Source organism: Epinephelus lanceolatus, chromosome 15, assembly GCF_041903045.1.
Source record: "Epinephelus lanceolatus isolate andai-2023 chromosome 15, ASM4190304v1, whole genome shotgun sequence".
Lineage (NCBI taxonomy): Eukaryota > Metazoa > Chordata > Actinopteri > Perciformes > Serranidae > Epinephelus > Epinephelus lanceolatus.
Window position 1 is genome coordinate 35225924 of NC_135748.1, and position 22520 is coordinate 35248443.

General features: G+C 42.2%; 1 protein-coding gene across 5 annotated transcripts in view; it reads left to right on the forward strand.

Annotated features, from left to right (window-relative positions):
* Positions 1–22520, forward strand: part of slc8a3 (solute carrier family 8 member 3) — a 221513-nt gene that overhangs the window by 78956 nt on the left and 120037 nt on the right. The gene's annotated exons all lie outside the window — the stretch shown is intronic.

Sequence of the window (22520 nt, forward strand, 5' to 3'; positions counted from 1 at the left end):
CTGGTGTTTTTTTTACAGTAGAAACTGCTGCTATTCTCTCTTACAGTCATTCTCTGGCTGCAAGTACACTGCTGATGTACGTGTAGCTATATGCTAATGTCATGAACATAAAATCTAGATTGCTGATCTCTCTCTGATTTCGTGTTATTTTTTCCATGTCCTAAAACTTGGAGATGAGTTAGCATTTTTACACGTTCAGTGTTTTTTTTTTTTTTTTTTTGAATGGGGTTTTTGGTTAAATACCTGAAATAAGATCTGTGATTAATAAAGGCCGATGAGACTTTTAAGTTTTGTTGCATGGCATAAAACACATCAGTAAATACCCTACTTAAGATTTTTTAAGCTTTTATATGTCTCAATTACAAGTTGTCTCGAGCACTTGTTGCTGACAAATGAGTAAATGAGACTACAGAACATCATCATGCTGAACACGTCTTTACAGCTCAGTTGTGGTGGCAACATTAGTCATGCAGCCATGGTATAGTTCATATATGGCCTACTGTTAGCCATTGCATTTTGGCTTCAAAAATCATAAAAATGGTGCTCATTTGTGAAGATTGTCTTGTTGAACAAAGATATCATAAACACACTTGTTTGCCACAGAGCTTATTTTCTGCAATAATCCAAAATCCACTGGAAAAGTCCCATTGACTTTTTGACAAGGGACCCAGGGCAAAGCCAGCTTTCATGTCAGCTTGCAGAAAAACGTCATCCCAGCAGCACTCTATTCTCTGTTAGTTGGGGCTACAATGATGGAGCAGAGGCGCTGAGCTTTGGATCCAGAAAACGTTGACCAATCAGAGCAGACTAGGTGGATTTTGTTTGGTCCACCTGTTTTCGGTCTTTATGCTAAGCTAACCAGCTCCTAGCTGTTGCTTTTTATGCAACCAACAGATGTAAGAGTAGTACCAATCTTGTCATCCAGCTCTGCAAAAGAAAACAAATGAGTATTTCTAAAAAGGCTGATCTATTCCTTTAAAGTAAAAATCTTTTTTTTTGCAGGTTTGTACCGTGCAGAGGCACCGAACTCATATTAATGTCCTCATTCTCACTGATTTCTGTATAGATTAATTATTATAATTACAATTTCAGAATTTTATGAGCAGATGATAATTTGCTTCCTGAACTGCAAAGTGAACTGACTCCAACCCTGCTTTATAGTAATGGCGCTAATTTTTTTCCTGGGTGAAAATGGACGTTTTAAACCGATTATGTAATTAGACTCACAACTTTACATAATAGGTCTGAATACAAAATAAATTTTGAAATAAAATCTGTGAGACTTTTTCCATGGCTATTATTCAGGGTTCAGATTTGAGAAAAACAAATTGTTATTTCACTTCTAGATAAAAAGTGCAATTTCTGTTTGACTTATAGATGTGAAGATCAAAGTGAGCAGAAAAGCAGACATCTCTCGCCTCTAACATGTTTGTTGGGGGGATGAGGGGTGGGTGCACGCTCCCGCTCCCCTCCTTCATCCTTCATGTTCCCTCCCACTCTCGGTGCTCTGGTTTGCGAGTGTCAATCCTCTGAGATATTTAAAACAGCTCGTTTTGAAGCCTGCGTTGTTTTTCATCTATCCTCTTGTGAAAATCCGTCCTTTGATGTTTCCACATCCTCAAAATTGCTCTAATTCCCTTTGCCACTATTTATGAAACTGTTAATTGAGCAATTACCGCAGTGTCGATCTGTCAAAATTACCAGTTGTAATGCTATACTGTTTTTTTAGCCTAAGTTTAAAGGGATCTGGAACCTCATTTGAGCGAACAACCAAGCGGACTCTGACAAGGTAATTTGGCGTCAAGATAAAGGCAGAAGCAGACACTTTTAATCTTATGGTGTTTGAAGTTTGGCCTGCTTCTGAGTCAGCCCAGATTAAAGATGGAGTGCAACAGAAGCATGTGTGTGTTAGTGTGTGTGTGAGAGAGACAGCTGAGGTGGAGGTGCTCCTCCGTTGATGGGTCCTGGTTAAACATGGTATATCTTGTCTTCAGGAAGCAGCGCACTGCATGGCAGCCCCGGCTAATGAGAATCTGCTGCCTGTCATCTATGGCCTGGCCATTTCATCAGAATGTCAATAAGGGGGGAAAAAAAAGTAGTATAGAATTTCTGTTGCCTACTGATGAATGCGGCAATGGTCGGAGCAAAAAAAAAAAAAAAAAAAGTAGAACAGAACAAATGTGGTGCCCGAAGGGGAGGGAAGGCCAGCTCCGACTTGGGGGAGATATAGATTGATGAGGGATTGTTCGCTGGGAATGAGATTTCATAAGAAGCTGTAGATTTTCTCCCTCCAGCTGCAGGTATGAAACAGAGTTGTGTCACAAGACACACACACACACACACACACACACACACACACCTGATGTTTACCATCCAGCTGCAGCGACAGGGCTCAACCATGGAAGAAACTCTGACGTTTACTGGTTGTGTGTGTGAGAGCTGATACGGCTCTTTTGTCTATGACTAATAGATGAAAGCCTGAAAGAGCTGCAGCTGAATAATTGAGGTCTTATGTAATGATAATTGCGGCCCATAAATAGGGATTCACCTTTGGCAGAGCACAGACTCCATTTCCACGCCGTGTCCTCTCGTTGTGAAGCCGAACAAACTGTTTCCGTCTGAGATCTTTCTTTTGGTTGACTCTCCGTCTCTCCTTCATCTCCTCTTTATGTCTCTCTCTGCCTGTCTTTATGTCTTTCAGAGTTTTTTTTCTTCTTCTTCTTCTATTTGGTCTGTCTGAGTCTTTGTCAGTTACACACAGACAGACACACACACACAGAGTAGTGACAGTTTCAAAGCAGTGCCTTGTGGAAGAGCCGGTATTGAACAGGAGCCTCAGTGAGATTGGTTGCTTTAATTGCTGTCAGAGGCAGGATGGGAGTGGCAGCGAGCTGGAACAGCTGAAAGGTTTCATTCCAAAATGCTGTTTTGTACAAAAAGAAAAAAGAAAAAAGAAGAAGGTCTCGCCACCTGAAACTCACAAACATTTAAAAGCAAAGGAGGAGCGACTCTGAGCTTCAGTACTAATGGGGTGATTCACCAAAGAACAACAATGTTTCCTTACCTTCAGAGGGAGCTTTGCAGATCAGTTGGTTTTCTTTGCCCTGGTTTTGAGGCATGTATTCACCTCTGAGATTTCAGCTTCTACCCCAGTGCATAAAACCATTAGCCAGACTTGTTTACAGCAGGGTTACGCCTGTCAAGCTTTCTGTTTTTGCAAGGGTCATATCCAGTTTACAGTCTAGATAGGCCTACATATCTTAAAACAATATCTAACTTTAAAAAACTAACCAAACTAATTTATGCAAATCTTACAACTTTATAACTAATTAGGTAAACCTCGGTGTGTTCATACTTGTGTCTGTTTTATCTGTTTTTTGTCTGTCTGGTTTTGTATGATTGCATCAACCACTCACTCTGAAGTCATCGAAAACTGCTGCTTGATCAGTGAAATTCAGCATCAGACACCGACGAAAAAACCCATCCTTTCAAGTCGGCATCATACACAGCCAGTCACTGTAATTGTTTAATGGCGCCAAGGAGGAAACGCAGCAAGACAACAAGAAAAGTTAAGGCAGTGGAAGTCCGAATAAGGCGGGCGGGAGGGCTGGTAGATGGGTACGACAACCACCGATGTTCACCTGAGAGGCAGGTGTTCACCTCCCGTAAGATTGTAAAGCCAAACCTTGTTCTTTTTCCTAAACCCAACCATGTGTGAGTGTTGGCAAAACGTAATGTTGAAGGACAAAAACTTGAATTCGTGGTGTTGTACCAACACTGTGTATTTATTTTGAAAGAGACTGTATGTAAACTGTACATTTCCTGTGACAATGGAAATTTATTTTGAAAACAGACAATACATATAACAGGCAGAGGTTGACATTTTTAAAATGATGGGTCCTTGATTTTAGATGGAAGTAGACAAAAGCAGACTTCCCGATTCTGGCCAGTGATGATTGATTTGTTTGCATAAATGACACCTGTTGCTCACAGATTTTATCAGCTGTGTAGCTAGCTAGCTCATCAAGCTAATGTTAGCTCCATGAGTTTGTTGAAGCCGTTTATGGCTGACCATTCTCGGAACCCATCAGCTGTATGGTATCTGACTTCCGGCAGACAGCGATACAGCCTCTGGGGGCAGACCCCCGATTTTTTGGCATTCCGGTTCGATTTGGGCGGAGGAAGCGAATTTCCGTTTCTGACTTCCGTTTATATATAAGTAAATATGCTTTACCATTGTGATGGATTCAGAGTTTGCAGTGACGCCAGTTATGTTCCGCCTCGTTCGTTCACTGCACGGACTGTTTAACCTGGCAACAACTGCAGCCGGCTCAAAAGTGATTAGTCAATATCACGCAAACTACAAACAGCCTACAACCAGAAACCAGGGCTCTTCCGCTCTTCTTCCGGAGGAAGATCTCCAGGGTTTGCCTACAGACTCTACATTCACTGAATGTAAAGTCTGTATATAGAGACTAATGGCTGACTAATGGTTCTGGCTGATCATTTTAACACGAGAACCCTGTAAAAGAAGTCTTGAAACATCTTGATGACTACATACATATTAACGCGGGGAAATGTAACAATGAGACTAGATATCATCTTAGATTTTGGATATTGCAATATTGTATAGTCTTTTCCTGGTTTTAAAGGCTGCATTACAGTGTGTGAAAGTAAGATGAAGAATAAGGAAATATGGTGATCATTTCAATGAGAATATTTATGAGCTGATTTTGATTTTAATATATTTTTATACGCTGATTTTGTCATCGGGAGGTGGAGGGTATGATGGATGGTGTGTCACCCCAGGCCAAAACCATTTTATGGCAAATGATCGCTACATTTCCAGCAACTTTTTAGTCATTAAACATGGGTGTTTTTTAAGCTACCCTTCACTGTGTCTCCACCAAGGACAGTGCCATGAAAAAGTGGCTGTTTTTTACTGAGACATTACCATGTTTCCTGCCGAATAGCACTGTTAAAAGCGAACGTTTATGCCAAGACAGCACCGGGTTTCCTGCCCGGATGGTACTACGACAAGTGGTTGTTTTTTACTGAGACATCGCTGCCTTACCACCTGGGTTTGTGCCACCAGAGCAGGTATTTTAAGCCAAAACATGATCTTTTTGTGACCATAATGTCATGGTTTTTGTGCCTAAACTTAACCATATTAACCAAAGCGTTATTGAAACATTAAGAAATGTTAAGTTTCAACTTATCTGCCACAGAATAACGTACAGATGTAACATATCTATACAGTAGTTTGTAGTAACATACAAAGCCAACATTTATTCTTGCAGTTGGGTTGATTATTTGCCCGTACCATTATATCCACATTAGTGATGATTAATCTCATTGTGAAAATATTTTGTTAGAGTACCAACAGTCAACCTTACAATATCACTGCAATATTATTAGTGTGGTATTTCTTCATAATTCCCAGCCCTATAGTGCTAAAATACGGAGGCTAAAGCTAACGGAGGTCTGGAGGATATCACAGTGTAGAGCTAATCAGTTTAAGTACTATAAACATGAGGGAAAATGTAAAATCAGGCTTGTATTTTATTCTAATTTAGCCCAGTTTAACTGCTCTGAACATCTCTAAATCCAATATAGATGTACACCCTGTCCTTGGTAGTAACACTGGGTCACTTATGTAGATAGGAAGCTAGTTAGCCAGACATGCTAACGTTTGCAGCTTTCATTATAAACACACTATCCCTTACTCCTTATTCTTAACCAAACTCTTTAAATACCCAGGTGGTAATGGTGACAGTGTTTCTGTAAAGGGAGAAAACATATCCAAATCTTATTCACCTTCATAGCGTAGACTTAATGTTTTATTTTGGTGGATCTGCCCTTTAATACTGACCCACAACATGCTTTAATTTGAGACGTAATCCTTCTGTAGTCGGAGGTTTCCCTTTTTTCATGTCTGCTCTTGGCCTCTGTTCAGCAACAGCAGGGCCATCGTGTGTGACCGGACGCCTGACGGGTCACTGGGTCTTTACCCATCATGCCCCACTTCCTGGAGCTGCTTGGCTGTGTCGCAGGGACATCCTCAGTCTCCCAGTGCTCACCTTCTCCGCCAAAAAAGCAGCGACGGGGCCTTGATGAATGCCTGGTTCAGTGATGTGACTGAGGGACGGGGGGTGGGGGGGTAATGATTTAATCATCGTATAATGGATGGAGGACATCATTCAGGCCGGGATTAGTGCAGGTGTTTGCCACCCCAAGAATACTCGGGCTGATGAATCTCATTGTCAGCGCTGAAAGTGATGGTGTGGTTTAATCTTCACTGTGAACTGCAAACACAAGCTATTTTTGAAGTGTCAACGATTCATTTCCAGCAGCAGATGCATGAGAATTAACTCAAGTGTTCATTTGTGGATGCAGTTTGCTTTTGAGTTTGACTCCTACACTTGATTCCTGATTTTATTTGAGTTTGTTTCCACGGCTTTGAGTCATGATTATTTTTATTATTGACTGATCTACGTAATTGGTTAATTGTTTATAAGAAATGGTAATCAATAGTGGAAACATGCCCGTCATGGCTTACAGGAGGAGGATGTCTTTAAAGGTCATATCAATGGTCCAGTTCAGTTTTTACAGGAGAGTAAGATTTTATTGATACCAGTGCTGTTATGGATTCTACCAGTCAGATTCTTCATCGATTCCCTTATTGATTCCTGATCAATTTTCTGTGTAGATAAAAAAAAAGGCCTGCACAGGTTTTCAGCACAAACAGCAGCAGTCCATCTGTTATAATCTAACATGGATGTAATGAAAGAATATTTATACAGCATTTGTTTTCGTCAAAGAAAAACATCTGCTCAGCCATTCATATGATTTAAACAGTACAAAAACAAAAGGCCTACTAGAGACTGCGGTGAAGAATGGAGCACCAATAGACATTATACACTAACCGGCCACTTTATTAGGTACACCTTGCTAGTACCAGGTTGGACCCCTTTTGCCTTCAGAACTGCCTTCATTCTTGGTGTCATAGATCCAACAAGGTGCTGGAAACATTCCTCAGAGATTTTGGTCCATGTTGACATGATGACATCACACAGTTGCTGCAGATTTGTCGGCTGCACATCCATGATGAGAATCTCCCGTTCCACCACATCCCAAAGGTGCTCTATTAGATTGACATCTGGTGACCTCAACACGACATACCTGGTAGTAATGATGTAATAAGTGTGCATATAGATGCTCAACAACAGACAATACACCGGCTCTGCCTGACTGTGTGTAGTGCTGTCGCTGTCTGTGGTGCTGAACACCATGGCAACAGTAAAATGTGTCACAGCGGCCTCATACCTTTTGGATATTCGTTTTTCCTGTCTAGGTTGGCAATGAGCAAATAAAACTCAGATTTGTTTTTGTAATCACAGGAAGTTGCATGTTTCATTTTCCAGCCCTCCTCTGTGAAGACTTTTTTTATAAAGAATATGCAATTTCCCAGAAAGGAACTAATTAAACTGTTAACACTTTCAGCTTGGACGTAGAGTGTTATCAACCATGGAACACCAGTGTGACTTACAGTTATTATTGATATATGAACTGGATACATGCTGGATATGAACTGTCAGTTTGTTTCCATTTTACTGTGAATAAATCTTCATGTTTAAAGGCACCGTGCTAAGAGTTAAACTTTCTGATAACTGCGTATGTCTAACTGTTGACTGGAAGCTTCAAGTTCACAGCAAAAACATCAACACCTCTGGCCAGAGACGAGCCGGGTGCTTCAAAATAGAAGCACCAGTGGTTCTGCTTTGATTTATTTAATTATGAAAATACTTTATTGAACTTTATTATAGCAGTACTTTATTTGATTTTATTATAACAGTACTTTATTTAACTTCATTATAAAATACTTTAACTTTATTTGATAGTACATTATTAAACTTCATTATGACAGTACAGTAATTCTTTTAATATTTTTGTATTTTAGTAGTCTACAGTATAGGGATGTCCCGATCCAGTTTTTTCACTTCCGATCCGATACCGATATTACAGCCTTGAGTTTTGGCCGATACCGATCCGATCCAAGCGCGTATTATACATATTCACTTATTTTGTTGTCAGTCATGTTAGAAAAGGTTTGATCAAGCGATATTACTCTAACAAGAACAACTACTTAATCGGGTTAGTTAGAATGATCCACAACAGTTGGTATGAGAAACTGACCCATTTATTGTTAACAGGGTTAAATAAACAAACTTTAAACCTGAACATTACCATTAAATAAAAAATATAGCTGGTTTGCTTTGGCTGCTTTGGCCCCTTAATAAATAGAGAAAAGATTAACACCACAAGACATTGTTGACATTTAACAAACAATGCAGCCTTTCCTTTTCAGTTATTTTTGTAGTGTCAGTGCCAGCCTGGTGCTGCTGTTTCCTGGGACCAACAGAGGGGAATATTGTACAACTGTTTAAACAAGCAATAGTCCATCCATGGCTCCAATTTCACTTATTGTGCCCAAAACAATGCCATCAGTGCTCTTTACTTAAACAGTAATAGTGTAAACCAAATAAAAATATCACTCTCAAAAAACCAGAGCAGAAAACAAATAGTCAGTTAACTAAATTGACCGCTACTCTTCCTACCCTTCCCTCCCTGTGTGTCTGCATGCTGGCCTGGTGGATTGATAGTAAGTGCTGGAGCGGATCACTGGAATGGACTGCTTGAATCGTGGAGCGTTGGGCTGGCCGGAAAACCTGGATCACACTCTGTGAAAAACTGGATTGGAGTTCTTGGATCGGCATTTTTCCAAGCAGTCCGATCGGATGCAGATGCACGTTTCTTGCTAATATCGGCGGCCGATACCGATCCGAATATCAGATCGGGACATCCCTACTACAGTACTTTGGGGGAGACTCAAAATATCCCAATATATGTTGTGTATTGCAATATAGCCTAAAAATATTGCAATATTATTTTTAAGCCATATGACCAGCTGTATGTCCCGTCATGTCATGCAGATAGTACGACACAAACTGTTGTCATCATTAATGGCTTACTTTTACAGTCATTTGTGTTTCCAGTGAATCTTAATGAATTTGCATTAATGTTTTAAATTAATTTATTTTGGGGTAAATAAATTCTTGGGTGCTGGAGCCAAGAATTAGAGAACAGAGAATCCGTCACCAACAAAAGATTAAAATTATTATAAGGCCATATGTGCCAGTAAAAAGATGTTCAAACAAACACATCCCTGAAATGATGAGGACATGACCTCAATGTCCTCAGTGTTGGCTTTGGCCCAAAAATAACCTACAAAATGATGTAATAATGAAAAATAATGATTAGCTGCAGCCCTATTAGGCACATTTATGTTTTTATCTTCTAAATTAGTGAATACAGCCTTCATTTTATTTGTGAGGACAAATAATACAAACAAAAAACTCCTTATCATTATTTTTGACATTCATAGTGTTCAAAGATATAAAGATAAATTGTGGTGATTTTTTTCCTTATTTGCAGCATCTGTTCTAAACACTGCTTCATAAAAACAAAAAATACAGTATAACATGCACTATTTCTTTTCCCTCTCTCTGAACACCCACTCCCTCTCCGTCTCACACAGACAAAAAAAAAAAAAAAGAAGAAAACAAACATGTGAGACACGCAGTCAATTCTCAATGGCCTCAAAGTCATTTTGGATAAAAATGAATGGAAAATGCAAGTGTATGAAAGTGCTCTTTGTCTGAGAGTCCGGTCTTTGAACGTGGCTATAATTGGAGAGCTCGACAAAAGGGAACGAACGACAAGGGAGAGCTCGTGGGACTCTCCAGCCTCTTGATTCAGTTTAGAGACAGGCTTGTGTGACAGAGCGGGAAACACAGGGAGAGAGAAAGGCAAATACGTGATGTGATCGACGCACGCAGAGACACAGAGATGGGAAAAATAAAGACCTGCTGGTTCGGTGCGAGCCTCCTCCTCAGCTCCAAGTTTCCATGCTAAATCAGATATTTTTAGAGTGTCTGCGCATAAAATCTAAGCATCTATTTTCTTTATTTTTGTCAGGCTGTCACGACGTCAGCCAAGCTATGTCAACTTATTCATAAATGGCTGTCTGCATTGTTCACAGGCTGTGAAATAGTTTGAATGAATAACTTTAGATAGAATGAGACGAGTCTGTGTATCCTGAAAGTACCTAGATGGCCTGCGAGGATCCATGTCTGTGCAGTGGCAGCATTATACAGACTGTAGAAGGCACTTTGGGACGTGTAGTAAAATGTGTAGATGGCTGGCCATGTGAGAATGCCTTTGGGATGCCAGCCAGGCCTTTATTGGCGACGAGAGATGAAGGGGATTTTTGCAAGGTGAGCTACAGGGTTACAGTTACATGGTGTGTCCCTGACGGAAGAGGATACGTGTGTGAATGCCTGTGCGTGTTTAGACGCAGCCACAATGTGTTTGTCTGTTTACTGTATCTGCGTACGTGCGTGCGTAAGTGAGTCCACGGGCTGGAGGAGTAAACTCAGCACATTCCACAAATGTAGTCCAGGGGCCGCCTCGGAGGTGATAGGGTTACGAGCCATCCAAAGCTGCCCCGTGACCAAATGTGGATGAGTTCTCAGTGTGGTTTCATGCCGAGGCTTAATCATATCACCCAAGGATACATTATACACTATGAACATCATCTGCGGTATGCAGCGAGGAGCTGAGAAGTGAGTGAGTGGTGATGGAAAAGTTTTCATATACTGAAGGCAGGCAGTGTATTTCTACATTTCTTTACAGGGATTTTAAATGATGACGTAACGTCCTCTCTCGGGCAACAATGATTGCAAATGTCAGATTGTGTTTCTGAGCTGAAGACGTGGCCGTCTGGAGACACAATTGTGTTTGACGTGGCTAATTTCTGTGCTGATGTAGCTTGGAGCTGATGGTTTTACTGCTGACACATCTGATCAGTGTAGATTTGATCATCTTAGCCTGTTAGCAATGTTCGCTAACTACCTGCTAACAGGTCAGCTGAGATCATGTTTAATATTTTATTCCTAACACCTGATTCACAAGCCAACTACTATATCTGAATACACCAACAAAATTCTTTCTTCAGAGTAACAGATACTCCAGCTGTAGGCTTGAAAGCTCTTAAAGCAGCCGTATACAACATTCAGAGCATATCTGTGATTCAGTGTCTTGGCTGAGATTGTCTGCACACAGCTCTCAACATGGAGGTGGCTAAGGGGATGTACACATGCTGCATCTTTAACCTCCTGGAACACGCAAGGTCAGGCCCTGGGCGCTACTCTTGTGCCTACTCTGTGCCAACTTTTAAGGGTGCGGAGGCAGGCTGCATCTGAGGTTGCTAAGCGACCATAACCAGCACCATACTGTAGCCTACTTACCTGAAATCTGGAGTGCAGAGCTGATCCCTTTCCAGGTGCTGTTTATAGGTGTGTATTGGGCCAAAAATATTGTCCGGTGTAAAGCTCTGGCAGCCCTGCACTCAAATGATCAACTTCTCCACCATATTTACCACAGATTGATATCTGTCCACTGTAGTTGGTTGGTCCTTGTCACATGACATTCAGGGCGTGCTGCTGCATTCTAAAAGTTGAAATCTGTTTATCTCCAACGCACCCTGAAAAATAGAAGCTCAGAAACTCATGCGCACCGTGACAGCGTCGTGTTTTAGCTTAGCAAGCTTGCTGCGCGTCTACATTGAAAACAATGAATTTGAGGGAGTAAAAAACGCAGCATGTGTAAGGCCCCTAAGCCAGTGGCTAACAGCTAATGTGCTAACAACATGAACAGTGCCAACAACGGCAACAGTTCTGACAGAGCCTACGGTGTTAACCTGGGGAGAAGCCGGAGGGTGGGCGCGACACTTCCATGTCAGCGTCTTGGGTAGGGACGGCATTATAAGCAGTAAGGTGTCAATTAGCTAGTCAGTGGGATGCAAGTTTTTTGGAGCCAATGGGATACACAATTGTTTTTCCCAAGCATGTTTTCAGTCTAGGTGTAATTTACGACAGCAAAATCCTGATTGTTTTAAACACACTGAATAAACAATTCAACACCGGAGAAGTAAATTACGCTGCAGGATTTTTTTTTAATGGAGGTTTTGATCGTTAATTTGCTGTGAGTCTTGGTCTTTGTTGTAATCAGTTGCATTTGTGTTGTATATTTACTGTGAGTCCTATAAGAGCTACTGACCTCCCACAAACTTTTCAAGCCTACAAATGGTGAGTATTTGATACTTAAGTGATTAAATCTCAGTTTTTCTATGCTCCCTCAATGGTGGTTAGAAGTGTCATGTTAATGTCAAAGTTTTTTTGTTTTTTTTTGTCAGCAAATCCCATGTAAAGACCAAAAACAGCAATGTGTTTGTCTGTCTCTGAATTCTGTCTGACTCCCGTATCAGTTCTGCTCTGAACCCCGAGCCCAGTGATTCCTGCTTGAGACATAAAACTTTCAAAATAGTTCACTAATATACATATTGTTTCAAATTTAAAAAGGCTTGGTGATTTCCTACAACTGTTGGGTGTTATAGTTGAGAAACTTTTACTCAAACAGGAGTAAATTGTGCTTTTTTCAGGGACCATTTTCACTTGCTGTTTTTGTGTGCTGTTGAATATTTACAGCTGCAGGAGGATGATGTGTGGGACGGAGTCAAAACAAACCACAGTTCATGTTTATGATAAGAGAGAAACATCTCAACCAGTGCAACAGAGTGGGCAATTGATGTGTTTTAATAGGTTTTGGACAACAATATGTTTATTTCTGTTGTAGAAGTACAAAATATAGAATATCACCAGACTTTTTGTTAAAGGTTAACTACACAGGTATTGTTTGAAAAAGTAAAAGAAAATTAAAAGTGAAAGCCAACCCCAGCTTCTTAGCTCAGTGTTATGTCTCGCTATATTTGCATTTTTTCAGCATTGTGTCTGGGATTTTGTAGCCTTCCTTTGGTTGTGTACTGCTTGCGGTCTGGCACCTGGTTGCTACTATTTTATAATGTCCTGACCTAACCTGAGTGCTGTACCCATGAACGTCCAGAACACAGTGAAATAAAAAATAATATAACACAGGCAGACGGCAGAGTCTCAACAGATAAATGCACCGCCGCACATTTCTTGTCGGTCATCAGTGAGGATTGAAAGGGATTACTTCTGATTGAGTCTATACATAGTTTTTTTAGAAATATCCTGAACAGTATATTTCAAATATGTTGCTTTCCTGTCAAATTATCTTCCTCTGGCAGCCACAAAACAGCTAAAAAATCTCCACTTAAAGTACATCACCACAGTTATTTACAGATTCCTGTTTTTCTTGCTCTGTCTTTATATTTAGACGTTATTTTGAGCGCAGCCAAATTTGCATTGGACCTCCATGATGGCAGCGACACAGCAGTTGTTGCTAGGGAATCTGTGATGTAACAGCAAAACCTCTATAAAGCAAGTGTGTGTAAATATAGGTGAGAGTGTGTGAAGCAGAGAGACAAAGAGTGTGTGAACATCTACTGTACGCTGATATTTTGAGGGACACACACACGGAGATGCAGCTGTGGTGTCGCACTGATGTGATGTTTGTATGAAAGCACGTGCCCTTTGTTTTGGGGAGGAATCTATCACCTGAGCCCCAACTAGTGTTTCGGCGGCTGCTCTTTCACCACAGCTCCAAATGTCAGCAGGATGGATCACATGTTTCCAGTAACAGTAGCACCCAGCCTCCACACACACCCTCACGGTCCCCAGGCGCCCTTCTGATGGAAGTCAATGTGATGTGGTCCTCGGCCACGGGAGTGGCGCTGCTAAAACAGATGAAACCGGCTCTAAGAGGCCCTTGTTTCCTGCCTGCCAGGCGCTTATAGAGATGGATGGAGGGGAGCACATCACAAGCAGCACATGAGGAGATTACTGATGAAGGTGTGGAGGGGATGAGCGGCAGCCTCAGCACCCTCATCCTCAGCCCCTGGCACCCAGCCCTGAGCCTGCGAGGCCTCTTTGGAGAGCTGATGATGGGATTTATGAATAAGCGGGAGAGGGGATCAGGTAAACACAAAAGAAAATAAATGAAACACTGGTGAGGGCTCTAGAGGAAGGAATTAGACCAGCAAGTAAAAAGAGGAGAAGAGAAAGAGGAGAAAACACCAAGAATGTGGAGGAGAAGGGCAGCGAGGATGATGTGTGCTGGTTGTGGGAGCGCCTCTGCGTCCCTCCAGGAAGTAATACCGCTTTTCTCCATCTGAAGGAGGCTATGTTGCCATGGCAACCGCAGAGAACCTGCACCCGTCCCTCCCCGGCTTGCCGGGCTGGGCTGTTGTACGTGTGCATGCATGAATGTGTTTGGCGCAAACACATCGGCTGATCACTGCTGCATGTGTGCCTCGCTGTGATGCGTCACTGTCACTCGGTCGGTGTGTGTGAGTAAATGTGTGGGTTTTTTTATTTGAGCATCAAGTGCAGGGATGCGTGTGTGTGTGTGTGTGTGTGTGTGTGTGAGAGAGATACACACTAGCATGCACACACACAGAGCCTCACATTCACAGTTTGTACTGCAGGCTTTATTTTTAGCACGTGGCACTTATATAATCAGGGTGACACTGGGGGGAAATAAAAGGAAGGGGAAAAAACATCTCCTGCATTTTCTTTACCCTCTATCTGCTGCTTTCGCTCTCTGTTTTTCCTCCTCTGCATTTTCCTTCTCTTGCTTTCTATCTTTCCTCTGTTACCTTTCCTTGTTTCCCCACCCCTCTTTCGTCCTCTCCGGTCTGTGTCTCCTCTCCCTGCTGCTCTCTGCCTCATTATATATTTGACTCCACATCCTCTCTTCCCTTTCTGCTGCTCCTCTCCTCGTGCATTTCTGTCTGTTTGCCTCACCCGTCATCTGTCTTCCTCCTTTCTAGCCTCATCTCTGCCTCCCTTTGCCGTGACACTCTGCAGCCATGGCAGCAAAAGGAAGGGGAAGAAGGAGGGAGGGCAGAGAGACAGAGAAGGGAAATGTAGAGAGAATGAGGTAGAATGAGGAGCAGAGAAAAGACTGATGACTAAAGGGGTAGAAACACAGCAACAGAAGGAGCGAGAGAGGGATGTGAATAGTGCACGACAAGAGACAGAAACCCTCGGCTCTCCTCTCCAGAAGAAGAGACCAGGGATCCTCTCAGACAGGCTGCTTTTAAAGACTCACATCCCCAAGTGGGCTGTGCTCCACGCTCTTGTTCAGCCCCTCTTTTGCTTCTTCCTCTTCCTCTGTCTTGGCCCATTCTTCAAGGCAATTTGAGAATAGATGACATGTCAGGATTACTTAGTGGGATCAGTGCGGAGTGGGCTCCTGGAATCCCCGCTGCCAAGGCGCTGGGAATAACCCACTCGGCCTTTCTCCCGTTACATTCAGCAAATCACAGCTTCACTCGTAAATGGCCTCTCCACGGATTAACTCCAGGGTCCGCTCTGGAAATAGCCGACACTTGCTGTAGCGTACAGCTGAGGTGTGTTTGATGTGATCGAGTGCTACACAAGCTGAATGACACATCTGAGGAGTCATCAGAAAGGAAACGGGGTCCTCTGTATGTACAGCATCATACTACCTCTGTGGAAAAGCGCTTACGCTATCAGCTTTAATTACTGTAGCTCCACACACAGTAATGTCTCACATGAAGCAAGTCAAACACTGGAGTTGGGGAAACACTGTAAGCTGCAGCTATATTAAACAGCTAAATAGATGCATCTGAGATATCTTCACAAGTGATGGCAGGATATACAGAGAGGTGTGTGCTTCTTGTCTAATTTATCTGTGATCTAAAGTGTCTACGTCTTGATCCTTCTCCCTGTTATTAAACACCCTGTTTTCTTAGTTAAGGATTGAGCGGGCAATATTTTATATATTCATTACAGTCAGCATATGCCACAAAAAGACCAAAACCAGCAATCTGTAAATCCATCTCTCAGTGCTTTATGACTTCCCCAGCCTGTCTGTGGCTCCACACGTCCACTGGTTCCTTCTGAAGACGTAAATCTTGAATCATTAGTCACAAATATATAATTTCATCTTCTAAAAAGGCTCAGTAATGTCAAAAAACAGCTGGGCACTGTAGCTTTTAATTAAACCCTTCTCAGATGGGGGTAAATAGTAAATTTGTTTGGGACTATTTTCATCAGCGGATTAATATGTATTTTGTACTCTTAAGTTCACACTATTTCATTTTCAAGAGATTTTTTAGGGGTTTTTACGCCGTTATTGGACAGGACAGATTAAGCGTGAAAGGAGGAGAGAGAGGATGACATGCAGCAAGGACATTGTCTCTGTACATGGGTTACCAGCTCAACCCACTGAGCTTCTGGGCACCCTTACAATTGATTTTCAGTGGAAGCTGGTGACATGAGGCTACAAACTGAAGCCTAACACATGTCACTGTAGACGCGTGAAGTGCTACAAACAAAAGTTGGGCTGGCCTCAACTATTTTTAGCACTCCAATAAGGCGGTGAAGCAAAAGCTAATCATTATGTTTTTGTTTCTAGCTGTTGTACCGTGTCATTTAGCTTAGTTCGCTAATGCTATGCTAGCTTTAAGTGCATTACGGTGCACACAGGGATGCAGATTTTTTTTGGCTAAATATAAACTTTACATGATGCTCTTGTTCAGAGGTGCTTTGTGGCAAGTATGCAAGAAGACACACACGGCCGTGACAAATAGCACTTGAGCAACACTTTAACAGTAACTATAATGATAATAATGTAGCTAGCTGGTCACGCTGTTGCATTGTCGCTCGTAGTGTGAACAGATCATTGGGTCCTGATGGCCCTCTCGGCCGTAAGTGAGGGTCTGTTGCTCTAGCTTTTGCCATCAGCACCGTTGGTACTCATTGGTACTAGTCAGCCCTTTGATTCAGCATGTTGAATTGCCACTGGAGACGGCAGAGTCCATCAGTGAGAGGAATCACTCTGATTCAACTCTGTGAGAAAAGAAATGGAAAGCAAACAAATGGCTAAAGTTAAGAGGACTTGAGATTGAAATTGACAGTTAAGGAGGATGGTTATGTGAGGAGAAGCAATTGTTCTCAGAGCTGGTTGTCTGAATTACAAGAAAACAGTAGCTTGAGTGACAGGAAACACCTTTGAATGTGTATTGGAAAGTTGTAGGTGTGCCAGCTGATACTGCTTGGTTTTCTCGCGAGTAAACCCTCAAATTTCCAATCCTGTGTTTTGAGTCTCTTAATTCTACAACACAGGTTGTGTTAATGTGCTAACTGGCTAACTAACTTCTTGAATCTATCCTGTTGGTCTTCCAGTTTCCCCTTCTGAATGACGAATACAGACATACACCACCTGCTGGTATGGAGAGATATTTCCTCTCATGCAGGGGCAGAACATTTACGCTAGTGAGCCGTTGGCTGTCTTTGCAGTGTATTCAAGTGAAACTGTTTGGCTGAGATACAGGAGACACAAGGCGATGCAACAGTTGGTGGATGTCAGTTTGGTGTGTCTTGGCCTATAGAGTATTAGCAGCAGCAGGATGGTGTGCTGTATGTAGGGATGAGTCAATGTAAAGTAGAGAGTCCGTGTTCATCGTAATGATTGTACATTCAGTGAAACAGTGTCTCGCTGAGTCACAGTCTGCAGTTGTAAAGGTAGGAACACTACAGAATACTGTGGGCCAGGTTCTTGCTCAGTAGTTTCCTGCTTCTCAGAAAATGTTCTCACAGTTTTGTCCTAAACTCCTCACTAAAACTCTAGCTCTTGATTTTGAAATACTGTGATTATATCTGACTAAAATTATTCTGCAACCTGAAAATTCTTGATTTTTTTGTTTGCAGCTCACAACTGGAGCTAATAAACTCAAGTGAAATAGTTTAAATTTTTTTTAGCTATTTTCCAACACAGGCTGAAGATGTTTGGGAAAAGATAATGGATGATGAATATTTGTATCATAATAAATACATTTTGATGGTGAGACCTGCTCCTGTTTTGTAAAAGTTTGTGTGCAGCTGTGTGTAGTTGAAGCTTTGTGTTTGTATGAATGTGTGTGTGTCAGTATCTGTGTACGGGAACTGCCCATTAGTTCGACAGCCCATTGTTCCGACCATATTAAACTCATTGTTCCGAAGTCCGTTCCGAAATCATCATGATGCCCTGTGGTTAAGGTCTGGTTAGGTTTAGGCGCAAAAAACACTTGATTAGGGTCAGGAAAAGATCATGGTGTGGGTTAAAATGAAAAAGAAAGTGACAAACACATAAGCCGTGAGCCTGCTCCGCCTCAAGCTGGTCGCGACGCACCATACGCCCGCCGCAAGCCGTTCAGCACTGCGGACAGTCAGACTAATGGGATGTCGAACCAATGGGCTGTCGAACCAATGACATGGACCCCTGTGTACATTCATGTTTATGCTTAACGTGTGTTTGCGTATGATTCGTCCTGCACCTCACAGATCTGAGACAGCATTGTGTCGGTACCTCAGGGAGCGTGTTTCACTTCACTCACATTATGATCATCCAGTCAACATGATTATGTTCTTAAACTCATCATAACCTGAATAAGTGACTCATTTTAATCTTTTGTGACGGATGAGTCATCTTGATCAATCATTATTTGACAAAGAGATATTTTTTCCTAACCAATCACTAGAGACCAACGTAACTGCCTGAATCGAACATCATTTTAAGTCCACACTGATGTGTAGCCATGACAACACACTTATTTTGCCTGGGTTTCAGAGTGGAGCAGAGTGACGTAAAACAGACCGTGATTTTGGGTGATATTTAGAAGACATATTGATTTAGACCAGCCTTGGTAGAAGTGTCTATCTTGTCTGTAGCTCTTGTTGTTATGACTCCTCATTGGTTCCCGGAGCTCCCTTAACAACGGCTTAACAACAGCTTGACAACAGTGTTAGTCTTGCCTGTGGTGCTGATTGGCTGATTGAGGTCTCACCGGTTGATTTTTATTTTAACCAAGAAACTCCTGTTTCACATTATGGTGCCTGACAAATCAACCCAAACACATTGGAGTGGGCAGATTCAAAGGTCTGGCGTGTTTCTATGCTATGAACAGAACTAGAACAGGGAGGCAGTTAGCTTAGCTTAGCATGAAGACTGGAACAGAGGGAAACAGCTAGCCTGACTCTGTCCAAAGTTCAAATGTATACATTCATGATCACCTGTAAGGTCACTGAATTAGAGCTTTGATTCTCTGCCTGGACCCGAATTGGCCCAACCCAACCTGCCAGGTTCAGGCCAAGTAGTGCTGTAATTCTTTATAATTCAATTCAGTCATATTCAATTCAATTCTATTTATAAAGCCCAATATCACAAATCATAATTTGCCTCAGAGGGCTTTACAGCATACGACATGCCTCTGTCCTTTGGACCCTCACAGCGGATAAGGAAAAACTCCCTAAAAAACCTTGCACAGGAAAAAAAAGGTAGAAACCTCAGGAAGAGCAACTGAGGAGGGATCCCCACTTCCGGGATGGACAGATGTACAATAGATGTCATACAGAACCCCAAACTTGTGTCAGGTCGGCCTCTGTCTAATTACCCAGGTGAAAGTTACAATGGAAATTCTGGTTTTTAATCAGGCTTGGGCCCAAAACTGCTGTGGTCCAGGCTGAGGTCGGGCATGGACAGAAACTGTGCAGGTTATGTAGGATCGACCCTGATTTTTTTGGGCCAAATCGAAGCTCTGCACTGATTAACATTTTGTATCTTCATTAATTCATTCATTTTTCAGAACTGATTATCCTGTTAGGGGTCACTGGGGGGGCTGGAGCCTTTCCCAGCTGACAATGGGTGAGAGGCAGGGTACACCCTGGACAGGTCACCAGACTTAGAGACAGACAACCATTCACACTCACATTCACACCTACGGGCAATTTAGAGTCACCAATTAACCTGCATGTCTTTGGACTGTGGGAGGAAGCTGGAGCACCTGGAGGAAACCCACGCTGACAGGGGGAGAACATGCAAACTACACACACACTGGCTTCCCCACCCTGGGTTTCGAACCAGGAACCCTATGCTATGAGGCGACAGTGCTAACCACTGCACCACTATGCCCAAAACTGCTGTGGGTCAGGCGCAGGTTGGGCATGGACAGAAACTATGTGAGTTCACATAGGGTCGGACCTGATTTTTTTGGGCCAAGTCAAAGCTCTACACTGATTAACATTTTGTATCTTGTTTAGTACATTTGTAAAAGGGAATTAAACATTATTTGTACCCTATGAACCTAAAAAAAAACACTGTTTTTTCATCACAGTTTGGTCCAGTTTTACCTCAGATGTCCTGCAATCATCAAATCAATGCTACAGGGTGTTTTTACCGAACATAGCACAGCCCTCACTGTGAGGCATTCATGTAGTGCAGGAGCAGCAGATCCTGTGCATAGTGCTGTTGTGCGTCTGGTCTTTAGAGAGGTAAATAACTCGTGTTCTGCTCCTTGAACATCAATTCAGGTTTTTCATTTTTCTGTTTTGAGTGAATTCAGTTAAGCTGGTTTAAAACTGCAGCCGGCGCAGTGATTGTGTGTTTGCCAAACTTCTGCATGGCTGGCTTGGAAACCTGCCTCTTTCATCATTGTTGTCTTGACCTGATCCAATATACATGCGTGCATGTCCCAGGCTCTCAAATCTGATAATATGGAAAATGATCTCAGGTCAATCAGGAAATTACATCTGGCACCCGTCCAGGGATTATGATGGCAGGCGTGGACAAAGCAGTGTAGTATTATTGTTGATCTTGGATTACAGAGCGAGGCAGTGGAGCAATGACCTATCATGCTGTTGTTGATACAGCTTTTTGGTAACGCCGGTCCTGCTCTGGCTTCTGTTGTACACACAGTTATTTCATCCGGCTCATTGTGTGAAGCTGGGTTTGATGTTCACTGTTGCAGCAGAGTCAGTTAGCGAGCGTCATGGTGGGACTGCTCTGCTGCTCCACACTGATGTTCGGTCACACGCGGCTGCAGATGGGGGTTGTGTTTGTTTATATGCACAGGAGATTGAAACATTATGCATAGGTGGGTTGAGTTTGCACTGTGAAAAGCCATGTGAAATGTGTATGTTTACATGTGTGTGTGCAGGTGTTGTACAGCTTAGCCGTGTCTTTTCAGGGAGGGGGGACTGACAGGCAGCCACACTGAGGCTTTTCCAGTGGCTGTAGTTTTGAGCCTGACAGCTCATTGACACATCATTACATATTGCTCAAGGCAGTGCAAGCAACAGTGACCTTTTACGCTGCTGCGACTTCCATGCACATGTGTTCTTGTGCTCATGTGTACTTACGTGTGGGAACGCTGCTGTATGTGCGCATCATGTGTTTGTACGATCTACTCTTTAATTAACTTTCTCAGTTCAAACCTACTTTGACATTCACCACTGTTTTGGTGGTGTGTATTATGAATGGTTGGGCCATGTGTACACACTCATTGTATATGTCCAACTGAATCCCTTGTAGTTTCTCGTAGTACTGCGATGCAAAGAGGCGTGCACGAACATGTGCACAAGGGCTACAATAAGGTGACACACATGAGCTCACACTTTTGCTGTGTCTAAAATCATAATCAGGGGTAGTTAGCTTAGTTTTTTTTAACTCTTAAAAGACTTATTTCAGCTTCCAGTCGCCTGTAAATTGTGATCATAATAACAAAGTCAAAGCCATTTAGTGTTTTGATGATGGTGGTAGAGATCACTGTCTAACATATCAGCCCAAAATCTCATTAAGGTACTCCAATAATAAACCCTCAACAAACTAATTTACAGTACATCCGTTCCTCTCACCATCTTGATCCAGAATCCAGGTCATTTTTATACATGTCACAGCGCATGACAGCATGCTAATTGCTTAATTGTATTATGCGCTGCATCTGTAGAGAGGCATCTGTGTTTGTTATGTTGCTCCAGTGTTTTTTTTTCCAGGTCTTTATCTGGCTGCAGAGCTCGGAGGTCAAATGAGGTTAACTAGAAGCTAATTGCTATTTGCATGGGAAAAACACCAATAAGTGTCCATATTAACTAAGCTAGCACATAACAGTAGCTAAACGGGTCTGCTAACAACAACACTGTTGTTACTCATTCTATAGTAAATAGGGTTAATGAAGTTAACACCAAGCTAATTCACTTTAGCTTGTTGTCATGAGTCATGTCTTGTCATGTCTTGATGGGTTTCTAGCTTGCTGAGAGTTATCAACACATTAGCTTATTCTGACAACTGCTAGTTTAAATCTTAAAACACTTGAACTTTAAGAGTACTTAGATATTTAAATACAAAGCAGCTATCTTAGCTTAGCTTAGCAAAAAGACTGGAAATGGGCACATAACCCCTCAGATTTTGTATGATTTTGTATGTTTAACTAAGACAAAACTTGCCTTGGTCAACCATGAATCATAACTGCCAAGAATATTTTTAACCAATGACGCATATCAGCCTAATAGGTTAATTTTGCCGCTCTTCAGTTAACTACACTTTGCACCAACCAGGTCTGGTGTTTGCTAGCTAGCACGCTGCTCATTCGGCAATTACCTCCAGTAATGCCATCCCAACTCAATAGCATTGCTGTG